Here is a 25,175-nt window from a genome sequence, read left to right on the forward strand (position 1 = left end):
CTTATATCCAATTTGGGATGGTTCCCTTCTTTATATGAGACTCCTTGTTTATCTACCACCTGTTAGACCCGTGATTGTGGAATAGTGTTATGTAGGCAGATGGTTCTTATGCTTTTTTCGTCATACTCACTTCACACCAATTGATGTGGCATGTGTTGAATGGCCACTTAAAAAAATAAAACTTTCCACATCCATTCGGCTCATGTCACGTCAATGGTGTGAAGTGGATATGATAAAATGATCAACTAGCATATTAATTGCACCTATGTTTAGGTGAAAAAATAAATTTGTTGATCCGAACAAGACACAGTATTACAAAGCCCCCATTCCTTGCTCAAATTGATGACTCCAAATGACTATTCAATAATTTTCAACAGTAAAAATAGTTTTCAAGGGCAACACTTGGAAAAATCTTCCAAACCTTTATGATTACACATGTCAATTTTGTATAAGATATTGTCGTTTTTTGATGGCTCATAGCATTTTAAAAAAGCTACAACCATTGATTTTATTGTAATATACATCCATCCACCTATCAATTTATTGGTATACCACGATACCATAATTAACATTGCGAGCTTCGAGTAGAGAGGCTCCTAGGCTTTTGGAAGAAAGCTTCTTGCGATGTTCCCGCCTCCACCATTAGGATAAAATCCGCCAGGTTTATACTCACTACCACTTCCATATATTATCCTCAAGACCTTCGGCGGCGTCCGAGCATATGAACGAGAGTTAGAATCGGCAGAGAGGACATTGCTGTGCGTACGATTCTCCGCTGAAAGAAAGAGAGGTACTTTTATGCCTTCATCTTTGTTGCCACACATGCCTAGCTTGTTTCTAAGCCAAGAGATTCTGTCCGTAAACGTAGCTACGGTCATGTTATATGGCAGCACCTTTTGGTCAGCTCTCTCGTATAGTAATGTTCTTATAACCGCATCCTGTCCAGACTCCACACCTAAAAGCGACACCACCAAGTACAAATAAAGAGTATTGATTAGGTATAGGGTGATACTTGCATGGTTGAACAGAAATGATTTAAGCTTTAGGGGTAAATAGTCATTTAGGCCAAGACAGGTAAGCTACACATGGGCCGTCTCATAATTTTTTGCCTCATCAATCATCACCATTACTCATCACTTAGAATATAATTAAATAATTAAATCAATTATTTTTTATTAGCTTAAGCTTTTTGTAATTTAATAGGAGTGGTATAGGTTCTTACACTTCGAGAAGTTTCATTGGTAAGGCTTGGAATGGTGCCAACATAACCCACAAGTCCTACGTAAGGGATCGCATAAGATGCTAAGAGATAGTGGACTGTGTCCAAGTAAGGGTCGAATGGAGGGCTCAATTTAAACCAACTGCTTTGTCAAATAGGTTTGCAAAACTCTGAGGGCTAAGATCCAATTGCGCCCTCGGAATTCCTCCTATTTCTGTAATTATAGCCCTGAAAAATTGTTGTCAATTTATTAAATATTGTTTATCTGCCAAAAATGAAAGAAAAATGGTGGTGATTACAAATAAGTAAATGAAAATAAATCAAATATATTGTTTTTCTTTTCTATAGGACCTGAGATGACCAACTTCCTGATATGCGAATTCCTCAATGATCCGGCCAACTATAGGGTCAAGATTGGCCTTTTTAGCACCAATGGGAGGCGGACCACCGCCAGCAAAAGTCGGAGCGATGGTGTCAAGTCCTCTACCAAGTGCACCATACAGGAAGAACTCAGCTTCAAGGAATTCAAGGTTAAAAGCAAATTGAATCCGATCAGTATCATCGGCTACAGCTGGCCCACAACTAGGAGAACCCATCACTTGGTTAAGTTTCAATGAAATAAGAAAGATAAAGACAGGGAAGAAAGTGATAGCCATTTTTTATAAAGTTTAAAGAAAGCAGCTTAGAAAGGTACTTGCATGATTGAGGCATGCATTACCAGCTTATATATATATAGAGAGGGAAGAATTGTTAGGGTGAATGAGATATGTTTAGTATTTGAGTTGGAATTATTAGAATTAGACTATTCAATATTAGTATTGGGATTAATTAGGAGTTTTTAGATATATCAATTTAGGTGTCATCCTATATATTGTATTCTATTTAAATACCATTTTGAGAAAGTATCTTTGAATATGTGGTATTCTCCCTTCTTAAGTGTTGTTTTGTGGTCTCTCCTATCGAAATGAGCTATTGTTGTGTTCTCCTACCCAAAAAGTGGACAATTATTTTTATTTGGGGGAAAGATTACGCATTATTGCAAGACAAACAACTAATACAAATATAAAGCATATAAACAAAGTAAAAAAAATTAAAAAAAAAAATCTAACCGGAATTCCTAAAAGCTTCTAAAAGCTACAGTCTAGAAAAACTATCAAATAAGAATTAAAATTTTATTCATAGCTTTAAAGAATAAACATCCAAAACCTAATTACTAAACTTGGATATCAAATACAATAGGTCCAAATTCACTATCCGAGAATATTCTAGAATGATGCCTACAATAAATAAAAAGCTAATATGAGAGATTATTGACAATTTCTTTTATTTCTCTATTTACCAAAAGAAAAATTTGTTGGACTAGAAAAAAATTGAAATGAAAAAAACATTACAACCTAAACATATCAAGATATTATAAATTTGAAAGAAAAAAAAAAATAGGGTTAATAACTTTTTTGGTACCTAGGTTTTAATGTTTTTAATTTTTTTGCCCCCTAAGTTTTAAAAAAGACAAATCTAATACCTCAGATTTTGCAAAAGACTGAATCACCACCTCCAGTTTAAAAAATTCTATGGGGGTGGCCGAACCACCCCCAGTTTGACCTTAGGGGTGGCTGAGCCATCCCCAAGGGGGAGGTTCAGCCACCCCTAAGGTCCAAAATGGGGGTGGCCGAAACCACCCCTAGCCCATGGCCCTTGGGGGTGGTTCGGCCAACTCCAGACCGGCCTTGAGCCACCCTTAAGTTCAAACTGGGGGTGGGGGTGGTTTGGCCATCCCAATAGAATTTTTCAAACTGGAGGTGGTGATTCGGTCTTTTCCAAAATCTAAGGTACTAGTTTTGTCATGTTTTAAAATCTAGAGAGAAAAATTAAAAAACCTCAAAATCCAGATACGAAAAAAGTTACTAAGCCAAAAAAATAAGTTAACTTCTCATAAACGTGAGGTGAAACAATTATTATATTTGAGAGAAATTGAAACATGGTGTGTGTTTGGTGAATGAATTGATGCCCGAATGAAGGGCATTCTTCTCATTTGTATTGATTCAATAATGATATAAATTTTTTTTGTAAGTTCAGTAAGGGAGAAAAAAAAGGGGGAGGAAAATATACTTTACCACCCCCTGAAGTATCAATGTACTTGCGTTTTGGTGCCCATTGTTTAAAAATCGACGAAAGACCCTCACAATGTATTTGACGTTAGCGAAAAATACCATATGTTTAGTAAATCTGTCCATTTGAATGGAAACCAAGTCACGTGCATGGCACCTGACATTTTTCAATCAAAACTTTCGAAAATGCCCTCAGGAAGTAAAGTGTAAACATAAATGACTTCGGGGGGTAAAGTGTAAACATTAAAAAAAATAAAAAATAAAAAAATAACGCTTACTTAAAAAAAATATATATATAAAAGAAATTAAAAAAAAAAAGCAAAATAAATAAATAAAATAAATAAAGCTAAAAGCTAAAACTAACTTTTCTCTTTTTCTTTTTCTTTTTTTTTAAAATAAAAAATAAAAAATAAAAAAAAAAAAAAAGGACTAACCTAAAACTTAAAACAAAAAGTTTAGGAGAAACTTCCCCTGAAATTCATCGTGATTTGACAACCTCCAAACTTTCAAATCTCTCACTTTGGACCACTGAACTTTCAATTGCTCTCAATATGAACCCATCCGTCAGATTTTAAACATTACATGACGTTTATACCCCTAACTTTTATATAAAATTTCAACTTTACCCTTAATTCCAAAACATTTTTTTATTTAAAAAAACGAAAATTGGGGATATTTTGGTCTTTTTTGGTATTTTTAATGGTTAAAATTGATGGAGAGGTCCACATTGAGAGTAATTGAAAGTTCAGGGGTTCAAATTGAAAGATTTGAAAGTTTATGGGGCGTTTGTCGAATCGCATGAAAGTTTAGGGGACTAAAGTGAAGTTTTCCCAAAAGTTTATATACAAAATAAAAAATAAATAAAAACTAAACTAAACCTAAAACTTAAAACAAAAAGTTTATATACAAAAGAAAAAAATAATAATAATAAAATAAAAAAACACTAAAAAAGAAAAATAAAATAAAATAGAAAGTGGGGGATGGCTTGGTCATCCCCTTTGTCCAAACCACCCCAGACGGGCCGAATGAGGGTGGCTCGGCCACCCCCATGGGACACATGGGTGGTTTGGTTCCCTATGTCAGCCAAATGGGGGTAGTCGAGCCACCCCCTTGGCCAAATCGAGGGGATGACCCTAAATGGCTCGGTCATCCCTCTCTCTCTTTTTTTTTCTTTTTTTTTTTTTCCTTTTTTTTTGGGGGGGAAAATTACACTTTACCCCCCAAAAGTTTCAGGTCATTTTCAAATTAACCTTCAATGTTTCAAAAAATTTCAATGTGGCCCATATGTTAACTATTTCCATTTTTTATAACGGAAATAATGGAAAATACTAAACTGCCTCTACAATTTTATTTTTTATTTTATTTTTTTAAAAAAAAAACTCAAAAAATAGAAAAAAAAAAAAAAAAAAAAAAAAAAAAAAAAAAAAAAAAAAAAAAAAAAAAAAAAGGTAACTTCATTTTAGACCTCTAAATTGCCACGCAATTTGACAAGCCCTCAAAACTTCAAAACCTTGCAGTCAATTTTAGGTCGAATTGACCGAAGGGTTCAAATTGAATGCAATAAAAAGTTCAAGAGTTCAAATTGAAAGGTTTTGAAGTTTGGGGGGACTTGTCAAATCGTGTGGTAATTCAGAAGTTAAAAGTGAAATTACCAAAAAAAAAAAAAATTAAGGGTGGGTTGGCCATTTGAGGGTGGCCTCTAGCCATGGGGGAGCCATCCCCATGGCCCATGGGGGGTGGCCGACCCCCAAGGGACTAAATGGGGGTGATTTCAACCACACCCAAACGGTCAGATTGGGGGTGGAGTGGCCAACCACCCCATTGCTCGTCACCCTTAATTTATTTTTATTTTTATTTTTTTCTCATTTTGGTTTGACTTGAGGGCTTTTTTAAAATTTGTTAAAATTCATGGGGACAATTTTGGAAATTTAAGACAAAAAAATACACGTGACCAATTTTAAGTCAAATTGGACGAAAATGGTTAACGGATGGGCCACATTGAAAATTTTTGAAACTTTGATGGGGTGCATTTACAATTTTTTTTTTTAGTTTTTTATTTATTTATTATTTTATTTTTTTTTATTTTTTTATTTTGTACGTAAAACTTTTGTTTTAAGTATAGGTGATTGCCGCTGGAATTAGTGAATTACACCTAATCATTATCAAAATAGAAACTATATTTTTATGGTGTAATAATAGAGACAACATCTCATTGAATTTCTTACACGAAAATGCAAGTTTATTTTGGTTCTTAAATAATTGGCTCATTCAATACTCAACTATGAGAGTTGCTTACTAAGTTTTTAGACTTACACAATTATTACAATTTGTAGGAAACTTCTTTATGAGAAGAAGACAGTGGCGCGATCACAAGATAAGCGAGAGACCTACCTTATATAATCATGTTTGACTAGAATATCTATAATTTGATTAGTAGCCCAATGTCTACTAATCATCAAATGCGTGTTTGATGATAACACACGTTTATGTTATGACTTTTAGATTCCTCATAACTTTACATTCCCATGCAGTTACTCTGATTAGGTTAAAGAGGGGTGGTTCCCCAGTTAGCTGAATTGGAGTAATTGCTAGTAACCCTACTTGATTGGTCAAAGCCAGATTTTGGGATGTTACAGCCTCGCGCTTGACTTGGTTTCCATCCAAATAGAAGGATTTGATGGACGGGTGGTTTTTTTTGCCAACATCATATACATTGTGGGGCTCTTTTGTTGATTTTTAAACATTGGGCGCCAAAACGCAATTGCGTGAATAATTTAGGAGAATAAAATGTATTTTCCCCAAAAGAAAACTAGTGGGATATGAAAGAAAGCATGTCCTATTTGCACCGTAAAAAGCATACGAGTTGGTCAAAGAAAGATGAGAAAATTCTTGGCAACTTCACACTGTATCAAATTAGCTAGGATAAATTACACGTTATCCTCCCTCAGCAATAGTTATCATCTCCGGCAATGGTAACTATTTTAGCTACTCAAAATACATATTTGTTTCTATTCCAACTATTAGGTTTTCAATACAAACTCCAACAGATTATTTATCACAACTCTCTACTTTCTTTGAATATTATTTTTTGATGTATTTTTTATTGTGGAAGTTGAGAGAGAGTGAGAGAGAAGGGATAGAGAAAGAGGGACAGAGAGGAGAGAAAAGAATAAAAAAAAGACTTCAAGGTGTTACAATGAACTTTCATATATGATGAAAATACGTTATTTTAAAATATTTGTTGGAGGGGTAAAATGGTTCATAATAGCTACTATATGAAAAGTTTGATAAAGATCCTCTGTGCGCAATTTCGTAGTTTTTGCATTAACTTGATTTTGTCTATAATACAAAGGTCCCTATTTATAGGGTAATGCATAAATACAAGTATAGTAATCAATTCCCATTAATTTGATTACAATCCAATATTTGATTAAAATCAGGCTAATCAGCCCATAAGTAGAGAATATTTGATATCAACCAAATTATGGAATATACGGAAAATATTCCGTATATCCTAACACTGATATGCACAATGATGATACGGTGGGTCGCTAAATACATTTTTGTCATTCAAATAAGAAAAAAAAAAAAAAAAAAAAAAAAAAAAAAGAATGAAACAAAATCTTAATAACAACTATATATTCAAAATTGGTTTTAATTTTAAGTTATCAGCATCAAGAGACACTATATTACAGTATGCACAGGCTCCGCTTACTGTGTAACAGACTATCTGGATGGTCCCATCTTCGTTATGTCCATGCCATGACCATAAAGATAATCATCATAATCATCTTCACGATACCCTCTATGGTTTACAAGTGGCTATTTCAATCTCTGAAATATTTCATCAAGTGATTCTGGTGAGGCAACATGTGAGTCAAGTTTGTTTTCTTCAACCTGCAGGCTTAAAGGAATGGAGCTCTTGGCACCAATGTAAGACTTGAAATTTTGAAAACCAGACTTCATGGTTTCGGCTAATCTAGATGATGGTCCTGCTGCTATGATTTGAGTTTTGCATGATGCATCAGCTGTTGAGGTTACATTTTTCCCTATCAAATCCATATTGGATGATTGTTTGTTGCCTTCCCTTCCAGCAGTGTGCTTCTTGTTGATGGCTTCTCTATAATTTTCCCTATCAAGTCCATATTCATATAGGGCCTCTTCCTTAAGAGGTTTTAATTGATCTCTCTTTCTATCCTCTATGGCATCAGTTGCTCTCGTTTTAGTGTCATCCTTATCCTGTTATCATTTTCAAGTAACCGACATTGTGAGAATAGAGACAATATGAGGTTCGTTAACTAATTAGTCACCGACAACTAGTTAGCAACAATGACAAGTAGTCTTCGTTGATAAATTAGCAGCAACGACATGTCATTCATGTTCCTACGTTTTTTTGCAATGACAAAGGGTCGTCGCTGATAAGAAAATAATATCAGCGATGGCAATCAAGTCATTGCTGATGACCTTTTTCGACAGAGCAACAGCTACAACTAGTCGTTGCTAATTGTTTAGCGACGACTTTTTGTCATCGCTGAAAACCAAATTTCTTGTAGTGCATTATGAGAATAGAGAAAATATAAGGATTGTTAACTAGTTGTTTGTTGGCATTATAAACGTAAGAAATGCATGAATATCATACTGGAATGCTTTGTTAATAAGAATGATAAAAAGGGCAATGGATTCTGATGAGTTTACATACTGTGCTACTGCTTCCAGATTCAATGTAAATACTAATATTGTTGAAATTCCTTGCCAACGGAATGACAAGCTCGCCGACTTTATGCCCTTGCTCAAGCCCAGACCGTTCTGAGAAGGAAACAAATTAAATTATTATTGAATTCAACTGACAATGAAGAACTTTCATGCTTACTCAGATATGATATATGTGAACAATTCTGAGTATTATCATCATCATCATCATCATTATCTTCTTCTTCTTATACTTCTTGTTTTTCGACAAGTAATATTTAGAGTGCAAGCCTGTTAGCCAGGGGTTTCCTCTATATTTTAACACCTTTGACTACTTTATAACTAAGTAAACAATGATACTAAACATGCATACTGGCAACATATAGTAATGTGCTCACCTTTCTGCAAAATAATTACTCCTGATGGATCAAATCCATCCATATCATCTGATTCATTTAGAAACTTGAATATCTTCCAATTCCCAAAATATTCAATCAGCCGGTCAAAAAAATTGCTTGCAATTAACAGGGTATATATAACCATAATAAGGGGATATATTTTATTGAATCCTTTTCCAAAGAAAGGGACAGCGTCATCGATATTTCCCATTCTCTGCACAGAAATAAGACCTTATTACACTTTGAGCAAAATAATCAACTCAGAGGGGGAGAGAGAGAGAGAGAGAGAAGCTCATAATGGAATGTTTCTATGTAGAGTTCAAAATGATTCCTCAGCTAATTGGGATCACTCATGTTCTAAGCCAATAGATGGAACATGCAGAAAGTTAAGGAAAATGTATATTAACTGTGTAAACTACACTAAGGAAAGCACAAACCATTATTCTTTTGGATGTCTCTGTATGCTGAGAAGTATTTAGAAGAATTTTCCAAAATTTTATTACTCTGTTGCTTATTTTCACAAAGCTTTTAATTTCGTGAGTATCAAAGTAAAAGGAGAAAATCGGCATTACGAAATAAAAAGAGGTAAAAATTGATATTGATGAAGTGAATTAATTGAAATAAATTATTGGGAAATTGAAACAGTATCTGCTCATTAAGAGACCAACCTAAACCAGTTCTTTTGAAAAGCAACCAACCTCCCTTCCCACCAACAAAACAATAATTACATTTTAATACTATGAATTGTATAGGCATATCAAAATTTGATATGAAATTAGAGGGAAAACTGGTTGTAGTGGTGTAGTGGTAATAAGTAACTCATTTAATTCAAATGGGTTAATAGCTATTGATCATGTTCTGTTAAGCTATGTTCTTAAAACCTTCACTTGCACTTAGATTCTTTCTATTGATCTACTGGATTGGACTGGATGTGTTTACGAAATCTGATTGCTTACCATCAATACTTCTAGATCAAACTGCAGGACTTTCTGATTTGACAAGAGTCAGGGTCTTTCACTTTATTGGACAAGTAATATTTTATGAGTAATATTATTCTTCACACATAAATCGGTGTGAAATGGATATGAAGAGTAGTATTACTCATATTCTATAGATGTACAACATCTCAATTTACTAAATTTATTGAAGGATCCGTTTTTCTACTTCTGTTCCAGAAAGAGTCCTGTTTATTTGACTTTTCACTCATTTATTCAGCCTATTAACTAGCTTACAGCCTTACACAATCTACAAAAGGACCGGAAAAAAAAAAAAAATACCATGCCACGTCCAACACGTTTTTTCTAGCTAATCTTTCTTCATTCTTTTCCCCAATGTGAAATTCAATAAATACCTCAAGCAACACGAGAGTTTTAGGAATCCTAAAACCGGAACTGGTGGACATGTGAATACATCAAAGATGCTAAAACCCAGATAACCAAAAAAAAAAAAAGACAACCTAGTGCAAATGAGAGAGTATATACAGTAAGAGGGAAATAAGCCTGAAAACACACATACACACACAAGAAGTATGATTGTAAATAATCATCCTTATTAATCAAAGGAACCTCGAAAATTATCATATCCTCCATCCTCATTAGAGTTTTAGCCCATTTATCAATTACTTCACTTCTAATGAAGCGTAAAATAAATCCTTCCAAAGATCAAAAAGTTGTAAACAGAGAAATCATTGAAAACAATTTCTCCTATCCTCAAGATGTATCACATCAATTTATCATAAAATGATGTATGAGAATATGACTTTTATTGGGGTATGACTAGCCATTTGTGAATAATGCACATTGCAGCAGAGAAAGACCTGTTCAAAGATAGTCTTTTCATCCCCATCAAGACGAATGAGATTGAGAAAGTTGTATGAAATTGGAGGTGCATATCGCGCAACCATCCTAGCAGAAACGTTAAGGTGAGATCTCATTATTGTTTCCTTTCAATGAGAATACTGATAAATAAAACCCATTAAGTTGCAAAACTAATGAAGGACAAAAATTAAGGCTTACGAGCATATCATAAGCAAGCTGACTGAGCTTGTTTGCCTAGGCGTCAGCGAGTAAAACATCAGCATTCCAATCTTAAACAAGGAATAATATGTGCACACGCACATATACATCAGAGGAATAAAAGCAGCTACCTGCAAAAAGAAAACATTCAAGAACTAACCATGATCAAATAAGGAAACCTCAAGATTGGACACAACCGCATTGGAGTACAATGGAGACATTAATACATTCCAAACAAATAGGGAATGGCCCTTGAACCTGTGGACTTGCAGAACTGTGTTATTGAATTTAAAAACATTACACCAAGAGTAATAGAAGACAAAAACTGGAGATGAGTGCGGAAACCCCATTTCAGGTAGGCAATCACCAGTGTCTCTTTTTTAATTAGTTAGCTGTTGTACATAAATTTAAGGAAATTAATGAAGATACTCAAACTCACTAAAATTTCCTTGGAGTTGCTTGGTATCAAGAACGAGAAGGTTAGGGCTTGTTATAAATACCAGCTGAAAAAATTAATATGGAAATAGCACACTTTTCAACTTTATAATTACATGATGCTGCAAATAATAACAAAATACAATCTTTAATCAGGATTCTGACCACAATGACACTCCACTAGCGAAATAATATTGATGAAAGTAGAATTTAAAGTGTTTTGAAACCATATTATGTAACTGAAAATGATATGATTTACTTAAGACCACCACATATAATGTAAGATAATCTGAAAAATGGATTTAGCAAATACAATTTAACCTCTACACCAGAGAGCAATTCTCCAAAATGGGTACAATTCCATGCCTCGGAAAAAAAAAAAATTACCTGCACAAGTACCTCTTGCCTTCCTACAGAATTTATGAGAAGAGAGAAGAGAGATAAATAAACTCCACTGGCAGTATGGTAGCCTCCGCTAAAAGAATTGCAGCTGACATGCAAGCCAATATAATAGCCAAAAGTTTATTGAGCTGTTTCCTTAGTATGCACCGCCACATCAACTCTGCAAAGAATTACTAATCACCTTGAGAACTAATTGATTTTAGATAGAAATCATTTAAAATATATTTGCATGGTTAATTAATTCACAAAAATCAATAAACATAACTAAGTGAATCTCGATTTCATTTATCATGCAACCAAAGAATTTTACCTCATTTCATATGCCAAATCGTTTCTATAAAGTCAACAAATAGTCCTTTTATTGTTTTATATGGTTATTGATGGTTTACTCAATTTATGGAAAAAAGGGATCAAATTCTAGTAGTAATTCAATCCTAAAAGAGAAACCTGTGCCTTGAATTGTTAATGAAAAGAACATTGACTCATTCTACTATATTGGAATGTGAAAAGCCCCCTTGTTCAGTAGCTTTGGTTGTCCAAAATATCATTGTAAGATTGTCAGGAGAATGCTATCGAAACCATAATTTAACTGTCGAAGTTGGTATCACGTCTACCATGCTCAAAGTGCCCCGCATTTTGAAAAAAAAAAAAAGAAGTTGAAATCATATAAAAATAAAGCAATAATATTCAGATTCTGGTAATTACCAATCATATCAAGAAGAGAGCCTAGTGTGCCCATTCGTTCAGGCCTAAAGCTTGAAATATATTTCCTGCAAGAGTAAAATACTAATAACTAGTATCAAGGAAAAGCAGCATGAAGCCATGATAAATCTACAGAAAAGGTGCCAAGCTCTACTATTGATGATATAATCACATTTTTTCTATAAACATCAGATAATTGCTTCCAATATTTTGACAAGCCATAAAGATAAGAGAAACTTCCGGCTTGAGACAATTCTTCTAACTTGACACATGCAATGTAACTCAAAACAGATTCAATAAAAAGGGCCAGTAAATAACACAGGAAAATAAAGCAAGGAAAGGCTACAGTCAACTTCTCCATGTTGACTTCATACCATAGGCAACTGTTACCGCATGAGTTTAACATGATAATGTATAATAATGATGTCAATGAGCACACGAGCTATGGTTCAATTCAGCAAAGACTTAACTATTTACAGTCCGCTATAAAGATCTTATTTCACCATTCTGCTCCATCTAGGATTGGGTTATTATAATTAAAAGTTAAAATTTCCCACTACCTCCAACAAGCCTTCAACATTCAAGGTAAACCATATTCTATATTAATGGTTTCGTTTATTGATCATATCATCTTAGCCAACTTCATCCGGTCCCGACTGGTATCAATTCTACCATCTCATCATAACAGCCATACGTGATTTCATCTTTTCTTCCAACTTTCCAAAAATTAATATCCCTTTTTACTTGTCACCCCTCCATCTCAATGTCCTCATTTCAACTATGCTTTTCAAAATATACACTCAGCATTAAAAACTATACTCTGTTCTCTCTGGGTACATTGACTATAGGCAGCATTAAAGTATCAGCCGCACGGTAATGTAACCACACGGTAATGTAATCTGTGAAAGCAACAGGTTTTTGCTTCTTTTACTGATAAGTGGGCCAATGGGGAGAGGTGAACCAGTGACCACTGCTATCATGATGAGTGGTCCCTGGCTGTTCTCCCAACCCTTGGGGTTAGCTGCTGGGGGAGCAAATTTATGGTCCCTACTTAAGATTCATGCAGATAAACGTCCAAATTCTTAGAATCAGAAATGCTGGCCCAATTGACATAGTTGATGCACAGCCATATGTTGGATACTATTGCAGCATCTAAATGAGTTGAATCTGTTACAATAGAAGACGACATGTGTAATACATAATGAAGTGAAAAACGAGTGGGTTAAGAACAAACCATCCTGTGGCATTCCGGTGCTCATAATTTTTTATAGTATCTTCCAGCTCAAGGGCTTCCAAGACAAATTTCAAATATTCGCTGTAAAAAACTGAAAGTTAACTTAAAATTACCACTAGAAAATATTAGGGAAAAAAAGAAAAGAAAAAGGATCAGAAGCAAACTGTAACACTAAGCCTTAACAGAAAAACAGTAGTGTTTGCATACAATGTAATCACATGCTTATGGGTTTTTGAAATAAAAAGAATAGTAATACCATGAGTTAAAGACCTACCTATGCACTTTTCTTTCTTTTATGTGTAATGCATTTTGATCATTTTTTTTTTTGGGGGGGGGAGTGGGGGGGAAGATGAGTGTTGCACAGTTCTAGGACAAGGAAAGGATTAAAGAAACGGACAAAAAAAAATGTTCAGTTGAAAGACACCTTATAAAAAAGTTGCAGCTTTCATTTGGCATTCAAATACTTGCATACAGACATGAAAACTCTTGGGTTAAACCTACTTTACTAACAGACAACGCTTAAAAGTTCTCAACCAATTCAGTTAGAATCTACCTTTTACACCGGTAATACTCCTCTCGAGCTCTCCAAAGCTGACGTCTTAGCGTCGCCATTGATTTCTCATCAGTATCATAGTCCATATCCTTTTCTCCTAATCTCCCTCCTTGAGGTTTGAAGAAAGGATCCTCTTTTAACTGGAATAAGATTAATAATTTTAGATTAAAGCAAACAAAAGAGCACTTCAAAGAACACTTGAATGAATATGCGAGAAGTAGAACTACCATTTGAACAAGCATCTCATCAATGATATTCATGTAGGGTCTCAAAGGATCACGCTTGGACATTTGCTTTGATGTTGCCTGAGCAATCTGGTTATGCACAACATCAAAAATTATTTTAGGGGAAAAAGGAAAAATGATTTATAAGATTGAGGTTGGAGGTTTCATATGTTCCATGATGATACAATGGAAAATTACAAAGCAAGATCAATATAAAAGAACCAATACCAACATATCTCTTCACAGTTCTTACTTACCAACAAAACCAAATCCAGATTTATCACCATGACTCTTTTGAACACTTACCATCTTATCAAGCTTATCACAAGAGAATTTTTTCATTGATCTTTAGATTCATTCAATTCATTCTCAAGCAATTTGCTTTTATCATTCAGCACAATAATGTCACGTTTCAACTTATCATTCAAAGCATATGAGTCATTCCACTTAACAAGCAAATTTTCTTTTTCAAGTTCAACCTCATTAAGCTTTGTAAAAGTCTTTTTATTCAACTTTTTCAGTTTAATGCATTCTTCAAAAAGCTTGGTAAAAGCAACTTGCAAGTCATCCTCATTATTAGAATCATCCTAAGATGACTCTCCCAAATCAAGTGAGGCAGATACATTGGACTCACCACCACTCATCACAGAGGTGGTAAAAGCCATAAAATTCTTGTTCTTGTCAACAGGCTTTTCTGAGTCATCAAAATCTGACTTATCACTCAAGATAACATTCATGGCCTTTCCCTTGGTTTTCTTGTAATTTGGACATTCAGCCCGAATATGCCCATAAACCCGAACACTCATGACATTGAATGCCTTGAGAGTTCTTTTCCTTCTTGGTTTTGTCCTTCTTTCCTTGGGAGGCTCCATGGAATCACCTTTAAATTTCTCAGAAAACTTGGAGGGCTTGTTCCCATCGTTTCCCTTTTTAGTCTTGAAGAACTTTCTAAACTTCTTAGTAAGCAAATCTAGTTCATCATCCTCAGAAGAGTCCTCATCAGAGGAATCACTTGCCTCTTTCCCAACAGTCTTAAAAGCCAAAGTCTTTCTTTTGGGTTGAGGCGGGGAAAGTTCATAGGTTTGAAGAGAACCAACCAGCTCTTCAACCTTCACATTGTCCAGGTCTCTACTCTCCTCTATGGCATCACTTTAGCTCTAAAACCCTAAGGCAGAGACCTCATGATTTTCCTGACAATTCTATTCTTAGAAATTTTCTCACCTAGGTTAAAACTGGAATTAACAACATCATTCAAATTAGCATAATAAAAAGTTTCATCATCTTTCATTCAAATCTATAAGTTGACGTCTGAAGTTTTGAATTTTTAATAGTTTTAGTACCTTCATGAGTGACTTCTAAAATGTCCCATGCCTCCTTGGCAGTTTCACACATTGAAATTCTCTTGAATTCGTTTGGTAAACAGCCATAAGATGGCATGTACCCCTTTACTATTCCAGTTGCACGCATTCAATTCATCCTTAAACAACGCATCAATATTAGTTGTGGATTTATTCCGACAGAGATTGAGATTGAGACATGATGACTGGGGTCAAGGATCATACTCAAGAGGTTAATCCAAAGAGATTGAACAAAGCTTTGAAATTGAAATTTCCCAATTGACCCAAACAACACCTGGAAGGGGGTGAATAGATGTTTTCCAGAATATTCAACCAAGTAAGAATTATAGCAATCACATGGCAATAACAAAAATAAGCAAAATAATAAAACTACCAAACATAGCAATTTAGTGACGAAGTAGAAACCCTTTAAAGAACTTCTCAAAGGTAAAACCACTCCGGGAACAGCCAAACCCAAGAGACTCATCCACTGTAGAAGAATTAAATTACACACAGTTTAACTTACAAAACCTTTGTAACTAAACCTGATGTGCACCCTCACAAATGACTTGCTTGTCTCCTACCACAGTACCTGTAAAACTTCTGGAAAATTTTTCTATTGAGTCTCCTCTTGCAATCCTGAAACTCCAGTGGTGGAAGGTTTTTGTGGAATTTTAGTGTGGTTTAACAAAACTCTAAGAGAGGTATTAAGTCAAGGCTCAAAACAAAAATTCTCTCTTAGCTCACAAATCAATAGCCTCTAGGTCTTTGTATCATGTATTGAAGACCTTTTATATAGACTTGGAGATTAACATGGTGTTTCAATGCATTTAACCACTGAGAAAGCTATTTTCAAAGGCGGCGTTCGAATGTCTAAGTGGTCTTGTCCGGACTAGGCTAGGGTTTCATAGTTTCCTTTTGGCGGCGTTCGGATCTTCACCATCAAGAGCAACATTGCTTCTTTGAGATCTTCATCTTGTCTGGACCACCAGCGAATGAGCAACAACGTATCTTCAATGAAACATGCTCGTTCGGACCTGTTCCAGCCAAGCTTGCAAACGAGTGTCTCGAGTCCATTTTAACAAACAGCTCTAAATCACCTCATCTGGACTAGCACCGAACGAGTGTCTCAAGAACTTCTTCGGAAACTCACTAGTCTGGACTAGAATCAACCAAGGCTCCAAACGAGCTTGTTTCTTCAAAGGTAATCAACCTTTTGATTTCTAAATTAAGTACCAACTTTAACCAAATTTGACTTGCATCAGATTGTTTTTGGACACCAAATTGGCCAACATAAAACCTAACAAGCTCCAAGGGAACACAATATAAGACATTCAGGAATTCAGGCAAAGATTGAAGTTTTAAAGCACCAAACAAAAATGCAAATTAACCTGTTAATAAAATGAACAAAAACTTCAACTCATTAAACTAGCTAAAGTCATTCTTCCAAAAAATATAATCAGTAAAAACATAAGAAATTAAAAGGAAAATCAATGCTTGCATGGCACTTATATTAATCTGCCAAATAAAACTTTGACTTTTACAAAGGGAGTTACACTTACTACAATAGCATTTGAAAATTCTTGATGAGCATCATCAAGTTTCACTGCCATTTTGGCAACTTTATGTGTCAAAACCTTTTGGCGAGCAGTCCAATCTGCATTTTTCCAAATGCCCTTTGGAATTTCACCCAAACCAAAGCCAAGAAGAAATGCACCAGTAACAAGTCCAAAAGTATTTGAGCAAGCCATGGCGAAACCCAGAATACCACCACTCCTGCAAAATATTGACTGTTAAGAAATGGGCCCAAAAAAAAACTAACAAAAGAATGAAAAGAAAAAAGGACTACAATCAGCTGGAAACAAGCAAACTAGGCACTCATAGTAGTTAGAAAGGAAAAACAGAGATTAAGACATTCAACTTGTATAAAGAGTAAGGAGGTTCGAAAATTTCATCATCTGAATCAATGCTTTCCTAATGAAAATGCGTGAAAACATAAAATTCCAAGATGCAAATACTTTAATTTAAATCACCACTTATCTCAAGAGTTTAAGTTGATAAGAAAGGATAAATTAAATCATTTAAGTAATACTTTAATACTCCCTTCATGTGTAAGACTAGACAATGCATGGACTATTCTAATTGAAATAGGGGTAAATGGCAGAGACAAAGTTAGAACTCAAGACATTTTCTCTGATACCATGTACAAATTCATAATTAAGTAAATAGATGGAAGTAGAGAAGAAAGACAAGGAAATTACATGGTTCGGCCATAGGCCTACATCCACAGGTGAAAGCTTTAGAGGCTACATATTTTCTTTATTTATTTGATTGTGTACAAGGCACTATTTTGAGAGCTTTACATGTGATTTGAATAATTTTAAATCTAAACAAATCCCTTAAATTACGGTAAACAAATCAAGTCATTTATCAGAAATGATTTCTATCGTTATCATGCATTCTCAAGATGAACGGTCCGTTAGCAAGAGTTGATCTCTTGAATATTCAATGGTTGAAGAATGACTACTATAGCATGAATTAGAACATCAGCTGCTATGACTAGAACTTGGACATTGGCAACTCTAGCCGGAAGCAGCTATTATGTCCAGAACTTGATGAAGACGATGCTCTGGTAGCGAAGCGTGTCTTCAACTTGGCAATGGCTCCAACTTTAGGCACTCTTTAAGCAAGAGTGATTGAGAAAAAGAAAAAAATGATAAGTTGGGATCAGGATAAAAAAGATTTGGGTTTTATTTTTTAATATTAGAACAAAGAAAATGGGAATGAATCGGTTTCAGATGTTTTGTTTTTTTTTTTTTTAGTGAACAGATTCATGAGTCGTTGATTTGGTCAAATGTGTTAAATATATTGTGAATATATTGGAGAGCGGAAGAATGAGAGAGAGAAGAGAGAGAGCAAAAGCATAACAATGGACTACATTGTATTATTTTCTTATATATTATGACATATTTACATAGCTCTCTATTTACAGAGAGAGAACAAGTAGTGGGTAAGAAACCATAGACTAAACCCTAGAATAGGTAGAAAAACATAATAAAGTAAATAATATCAAAAATTCTAACATCCCCCCTCAAACTCAAGGAAAAAGAAAGGGAAATAATGAATTTTTTTTTTTTTTTTGGGTCGCCAAAGTGGTGGCCAGAGTTGGGCGACCGGTGGCGATAGACGGAGGGCGGCAGCGGGAGCTGGCTGCTGGTAGTTGATGGAGGCAATTGGGCCCAAAATGTTGGGCTTGAACTTGGATGGGAGCCTTATAGGGTAGATTAAATTGGGCCGGTTTGATTGGGCCAAAATAGGCCAAAACCCATGAACCATTGAATATGGTCTGACCCGAAAATGATATGACCCGGGTCTAAACCAGTGAACTGGGTTGTAGGAATTGACCTGGTTGGATCGGTTTAGAACAAATATTGGGCCGCTCCAAGTTGTGAGACCGAACCGAAATGAGACCCGCTTGGTCGAGTTGATGGATCGGATTGCCCCGGTGGATCTGGGTCTAACCCATTGGACCGGGTCGACGGTTTTGGATCGGTTAGAAACCGGTTTTGGAAGCCTTGGAGGATCCAGTTCGGGTTAAACCTAGTGGACCGAACTTGATTTGAGACCCACTGGATCGGGTTGAAGCCGTTTGGAACCGACTTGATGAGTGGACCGGTTTAATTGGGCCAAAATGGCCGAAACCCGTGGACTGTTGAATGGGTCGGTCTGGCCCGAATGAGATGATCCGGTTCTAACCCGTTGAACCGGGTCAAAAAGCTTGGATCCGGATGAATATATATATATATATATTTCAAATCTGACACGTGGCAGAGGGCTAGGGCTGAAGTGGCGGGCTCCCTGTGGGACACGTGGTAGCATGGAGAAGAAGAGAAGATCGCCCCCGCGAGGGGCTGCGGTCACTCGCCGCGCGTGCACGACACACTCCAAACCCTAGATAGGGTTTTGAGGCACATGAAGCAGGTGTATTAGACGTGCTAGAGTGTGCCGGCGCGTGGACGCATGTGGGAGATGCAGCCGGCACGTGGAGGCACATGAAAGAAAATCCCGGTGCGTGGATGCACGTGTAGGCACGTGGGAGGCGTGTGGAAGTGCGTGGATTTGGTAACAGCTTCTCCAGGTGGCGCATTGAAGCACGTGCAATGCTAAAATAGGTTGAAATTGCATAGAACCACCGATCTGGGGCCAGGACACCACTTTCAGTGGTTGACTGGCCGAGAAGAGTCACGGTGGAGGCGCATGGGGCGCAAGGAGAAAATATCGGTGGGCGCGTGGTGGCATGTGCGGTGGCTGTTGGTGACAGGTCTTCCACATATCAACAGATATATGCCTCGCAAGCTTGATTATGGGATTACTTTTCCAGATTGTGTTGCGGTGAAGGCGTGGAAGAGATTGACAGCGAAGATGGAGAGCTTGGCAGCGCGCGGACGATTGGAATAGTGAGATCGCCAGAGAGAATGCCGGAAAACGTCAATGACGTTTATTGGAGGCCACAAGAAAGTGGCTCTGATACCATGTTAAATATATTGTGAATAAATTAGAGAGCAGAAGAATGAGAGAGAGAAGAAAGAGATCGGAAGCATAACAATGGACTAAATTGTATTATTCTCTTCTATATTATGACATGTTTACATAGCTCTCTATTTATAGAGAGAGAAAAAGTAGTGGGCAAGAAACCCTAGACTAAACCCTAGAATAGGTAAGGAAACATAATAAAGTAAATAATATCAAATATTCTAGCAGATTACATTAGTGACGAATGCATGCCTATCGTGCAGAATCACTTCGAGAGGTGTTCCTGTACAAGCTTGAGAGGGAGTGTTAAAGAGAGAATGCTATACTCTTCTAGAAGAATCACTTGGTGAGATGTTCCTGTACAGCTGTCCCTACCAGCTGTCTCTTTCCAGAATATTCTGTCATATTGTAAATGTATGATCCTCCTACATACGCAGAAATAATGGAATGAGGGCTGATAGAATCGAGCTCTTCCTTTCAAAGATTCTCTTCCTATTTCTCTAACATAATTATCTCATTTACAAAACTTTTAACATGAGACAATAAACATTCTTCATACCCCAAAGCTGAGCCTGAATGGAAGTTTTGGAAAGGGCATTAGATACTAGTTTATTAATTAGAGAAAACTAGGAACATGCTTCACAGATACCCTAGCCGCTGCAAAATGACAGGTAATTAATGTATTTGATTCACTCATGACAAATAGGAATTTTAGCCAACTTTCAAGAAGGAACTAAAGAAAGAAAACAAGCGTTAGCCAATGGCTTTATGCTGGGTGCTTCCTGCCCAAGTGGTGTTTTCCTTATGGCTTCGAGTGTGGTTACCTGAGATTAGACCTATTCTCGTCCTGCTTCTCTACCAGCTTGGTGTGATCTCACTTTAACCATTTTCTGATGCATGCAATTTAAACATATCTATCCTTCGCAAAATGAAGGTCATGTGTGGACACTTAAAGGAAGAAATATATTATAGCAAAAGGAACAGAATAAAAATAATAAGGGTTCACAGTCAAAGAAAGAGAAAAAAAAAAAAAACATGTTAGCAGGGTAAGAAGCAAACCAATTTCTGCGTAAAAGAATCAGTAGTACAAGTCCAAAAAGTCCAATACTGCCAACGCATAGGTAAAAGACTAAGTTTGCATGAATGCTAGTTTTCAATCTTTCTGTCACAGTGAAGTCCCCAGCATCTTCATAACCCTGAATAGTGGGCACCACAACCCTGCTTAGAGAAATAGTTTCACATAAATCTATGAGCATACTGCATACATGCTTTCTCTAAGCTATAAATTTTTTAAGGCCCCAAAAAGTGTTTACTTAAAAAGGTAAGCAATACCGGAGCAAAGCAAATAAACATCATGAACCTTACAGTTGAACAAAAACAATCCTAGATCCTACGAACTCTACAAATACTCGATTCAACTCAAGTCTTTATCACATCTAGTTGGGGTCGGCTCTATGAATACCTTTATCAACTAATTAAAGTTGGCTACTTGTATCTTTTTTCATGATTCTATACTATCTAAGGTTCCACTCTCCATTACCACTCTATAGCATATCCTTCTTTGCTACTTCTAGCCATTAGGCCCCTCTCAGTTCCTTTTTGAGACCTTTAAATTGAATCATGACACTGTTTGTACATGAATAAACCATCTTAAGTTACTCTCCCTCATCCTTTTCACAATAGATGCTGCCGTCACCATTCAATGAGAATCTTCATTTCTTAATCTATCTTTATATTGTTCCAATCATCCATTTCAGCATTCTCATTTCAGGAATAGTCATCTTACGAACATATTATTCTTCTCTTTTTTATTTTTCTTTAAAGTGGATAAATCACATTACACAGTTTCAGTTACAGCATAGTATGTTGGTTGGGATCAAAATCAGCTTAAAATATGGGGAGAGGAAAAGAACAAAAAAAGTTCCAAACGCCTTGATGCGCTCCAGAAAGCTGATTTGACATTGTCAACATGGCTGGGCTACTTATCAAAAAAAAAAAAAACATGGCTGGGCTCATTTGGGAGGTTTCCTGGCCACTAAAGATTTTTTCTTTTTTCCTTTTAAATTGGCTTTATTTGGAGCTTTATATTCAATAGTTTTGCTTAGTAACACATTTCGTATTTAGAGGGGAAAAGTTTCAAGCTAAAGTAGCAAGTAATTGTTGTAATTAAACACTACACTATCTAGATTCAAGTCGTTAATGTGGCACTATAATAAAAATTAAGTCTTTATTTTTGGTTTCTACTTATCTTTTAGTTGAAAGTGGGGATTCGCTTAATTATGGTCAAAAGTGTTAGTTATCAAGGTTTACAAGTCAGTAAAAGAATTATACTCACTTTCTACGAGTGGGCAAAAGGTGTACAGATTATAAAGACTGGCTCATCTAAACATATATATACACACTACATGACAGAGAATAAACATACAATAAAGTCTAGAGTAACATAAATACCAAAATAGGAGTCTACCTCATAATGATTAGCCCTTGATTCGGTCAAGTGTAGAGTGGTAAAAAGAATTTCTGGATCACACTACAAATTAGTGAAATAAATTATGGATAACACACTAATGGCCTGCACTTATTCTTTTTAATTGATCCTAAAAGATGCAGGTCCTGCCTGCCTTTTTTTAGATGTGTCAAGAATAATATTTGGTTGAGTGTTTAGAAGGCTTTGGAAAAGAAAACTGCAGATTTGTTATCGCCAAGAAGTTGCAATGCATGTATTCTACTAACAACAAATGCTTGACAAAAATTACCCAAAACATTGTAAGACAAAGTCACACAAAAGAATTTCCAACACAGTAAATCAGGACATTCATAAGCAAATAAATCTAAGCAGATGAGCGCATAGGCTCAAAAGTGAACTCTTTTGGCTTCTGCAAAAGGAAGTAATGACTAAGAAATATTGATTAAGTTGCGAAACAGCATTTTATTAACCCTCAAAAGCCAATTTTTCTTAAATGTTGACTACAAAATCATCCTTAAAAGTTACAAATATAAGTTTAAATGAAATATAGAACAAAAGAATAAATAAAATAATCTAGAGAATTCTAACTATAAGATACAACCAGTTTTAAATATTAGGATTTCCATAATTAGCTAGACTAGTTGAGATGAAAGCCAAACTCCTTTAACATAGGGGCTCAGAAAATAAGTAAATTTAAGAGGATAAAAAGACAATCGAATTACAAAATAGCTTACCAAGTAAGTAAAAAAGTACTCCAATATGACAAGCTCCAAAAGAAGGATATCCCCCCGTTGTAGTGGCTCGTTATAGTCTGCATGATAAGAATAAATAAAATCAACTCGCAATCATCAAACCAATTACCCCAACATCAAATCAAACAAACAAAAAATACTTAAGATGACCAAAAATAAAAATAATTCATGCATGGTTCACCACACTGATAAGGATCGACAGCAATTACCTGCACGAATTGCTATTAATTTGGATAGATAATTTGAGAGGCCTCCTATAGGACCCACCTGCCTCGGTAGGTGGCCGGACATCCCAACATTAGGGCAAGTAAATTCTATATAGGGTCTCTCACATTATATGCCCAAATTACTAACCATTCAAGCAAGTAATTGCTTTGAATCTCAATCCGCTTCATGGCATATTTGCAACAATTTAGGCACTCAACAGTTTGAGATTGAGGGCCTATTATGCGAGAAAAAAACAAAGTGAAACACATAAATTGAAGGCTTCATTTCAATTTTAAAAAAAAAAAAAAAAAAAAAAAAAAATTTCCTCTAATACAAGCCACACTATTCCACATTCCAAAACAAGTAAAGATCTACACCATTTTGCTCCACTAATCAAAGAGAACCTCTGAGGATACCCATCTTTATTATAATTTTATAGATTTATGTTTATCATTTTGATCTGTTTGGTTCTGTAAATCCTCTCATATCCCAAAATCTGATCATTTTGAGCTGTTAAGGAATCAATCATCAATCATGACGCTCCGCTTTGTGATGATTTGAGTCAGAGCGGAACAATTCAGACTCAAATCCGAAACCGCCAAACAATCCAGCAACCAGAAAAACAAGTTCAGCTTTCAAAATAAGAAATCACCATAGACAACACGAAATGGCGCAATATAATGTGTAAAATGAATGTGTAATTACGGTCCAAATGTCGGCAGGAACGAGAATAATGATGGAGAGAGAGCAGAACCAGGTGTATCCGACGGTGAAGAGAACGTATCGGGGGACGCCGGGTCCCGCGAAATATTTCAAGGTGATCACCACCATACCCATTGTCAGAGGCAGCGATATAAGATAGAAAACCCACATTTTTCTTCTTCTTCTTCTTCTTCTTCCCGGAGGAAGAGGTCTGGCCGTTGAAAGCTTTTTGTAACGTTTTGATTTCAAGGAGAAGTTAGGAGAACCGGTCAATAGGAGGTTTTGCGCGTTTTTGGTTTCCAGTTCTTGGAGCGGGAGGATATCTTTAACGGACTGAAATTTGTAAATTATAAACAAGCCACACGTGTCCTCAAAACTATTTTTTTTAAAAAATAAAAAAATAAAAAATTGGAAAGAAAAATATATATGTTTTTCTTGCCGACGTGTCATTCTCTCAATGAAAGGCCAAGTCCCTATAAGATTAGCGGGGCAATTCCAAATAACCTCTCCAATAAGAAACAAACAAAGGAGAAGCCAAGTACTTCAGGTCCGTTTTATAAACGCTTTTGATTCAATAGAATTCATCTCACTTTTTCATTTTTTTAACATTGTCTTATTTTTTACATTACAATAATCACTTTTTTATTATTATTCAAATAAATAAAAAAATCACTACAAAACAATTTTTTATTTTATTTTTTCATACAAAACATTTTTACTTTTTCACTTTATCAAAAAAGACTTTTTTTTTTTTTTTTTATCAATCAATTTTTATTACAGACCAAAACTCTTTATCAAACACACCCTTCATCTTTATTGCTGTTGGGGGTGGTCCCTCTTTATGTGGGGACCATCCCACGTGGCAGCCACAAAGGGTTTTAAACCCTTTTGTGAGACAAAAAAAAAAAAAAAAAACAGCGCAGGAAATACTGTGGCGCAGGGAGAAAAAGATAAAATAAAAAAAAATAAAAAAATAAAAAAAATAAAGAAGAAAAAAAAATGTTAGGCCTTTTTCACATCCGTCAGAGATTGGAAGGTCGTTTGTTGTTCGATCTTGGTGTAATTTTAGAGTGTTGCTCCTGACGACGAGTGCTACGTATTGACTGGTGTCGATCGTTGGAATTCTTCTCCAATCGCTTGGTTGCCAATACCTACTTGGTGAGATCTTTCTTTATTCTTGTTGGAATCCACTTTAGGG

General features: G+C 35.6%; 2 pseudogenes; both read right to left on the reverse strand.

Annotated features, from left to right (window-relative positions):
• Positions 1 to 596: 596 nt before the first annotated feature.
• LOC132178019 (ferritin-like catalase Nec2) lies at positions 597 to 1,875 on the reverse strand (annotated as a pseudogene).
• A 5,116-nt stretch (positions 1,876 to 6,991) lies between these two features.
• Positions 6,992 to 24,234, reverse strand: LOC132178837 (uncharacterized; annotated as a pseudogene).
• Between the last annotated feature and the right edge of the window lie 941 nt (positions 24,235 to 25,175).

This window comes from Corylus avellana, chromosome ca4 (assembly GCF_901000735.1).
Source record: "Corylus avellana chromosome ca4, CavTom2PMs-1.0".
Classification (NCBI taxonomy): Eukaryota; Viridiplantae; Streptophyta; class Magnoliopsida; order Fagales; family Betulaceae; genus Corylus; species Corylus avellana.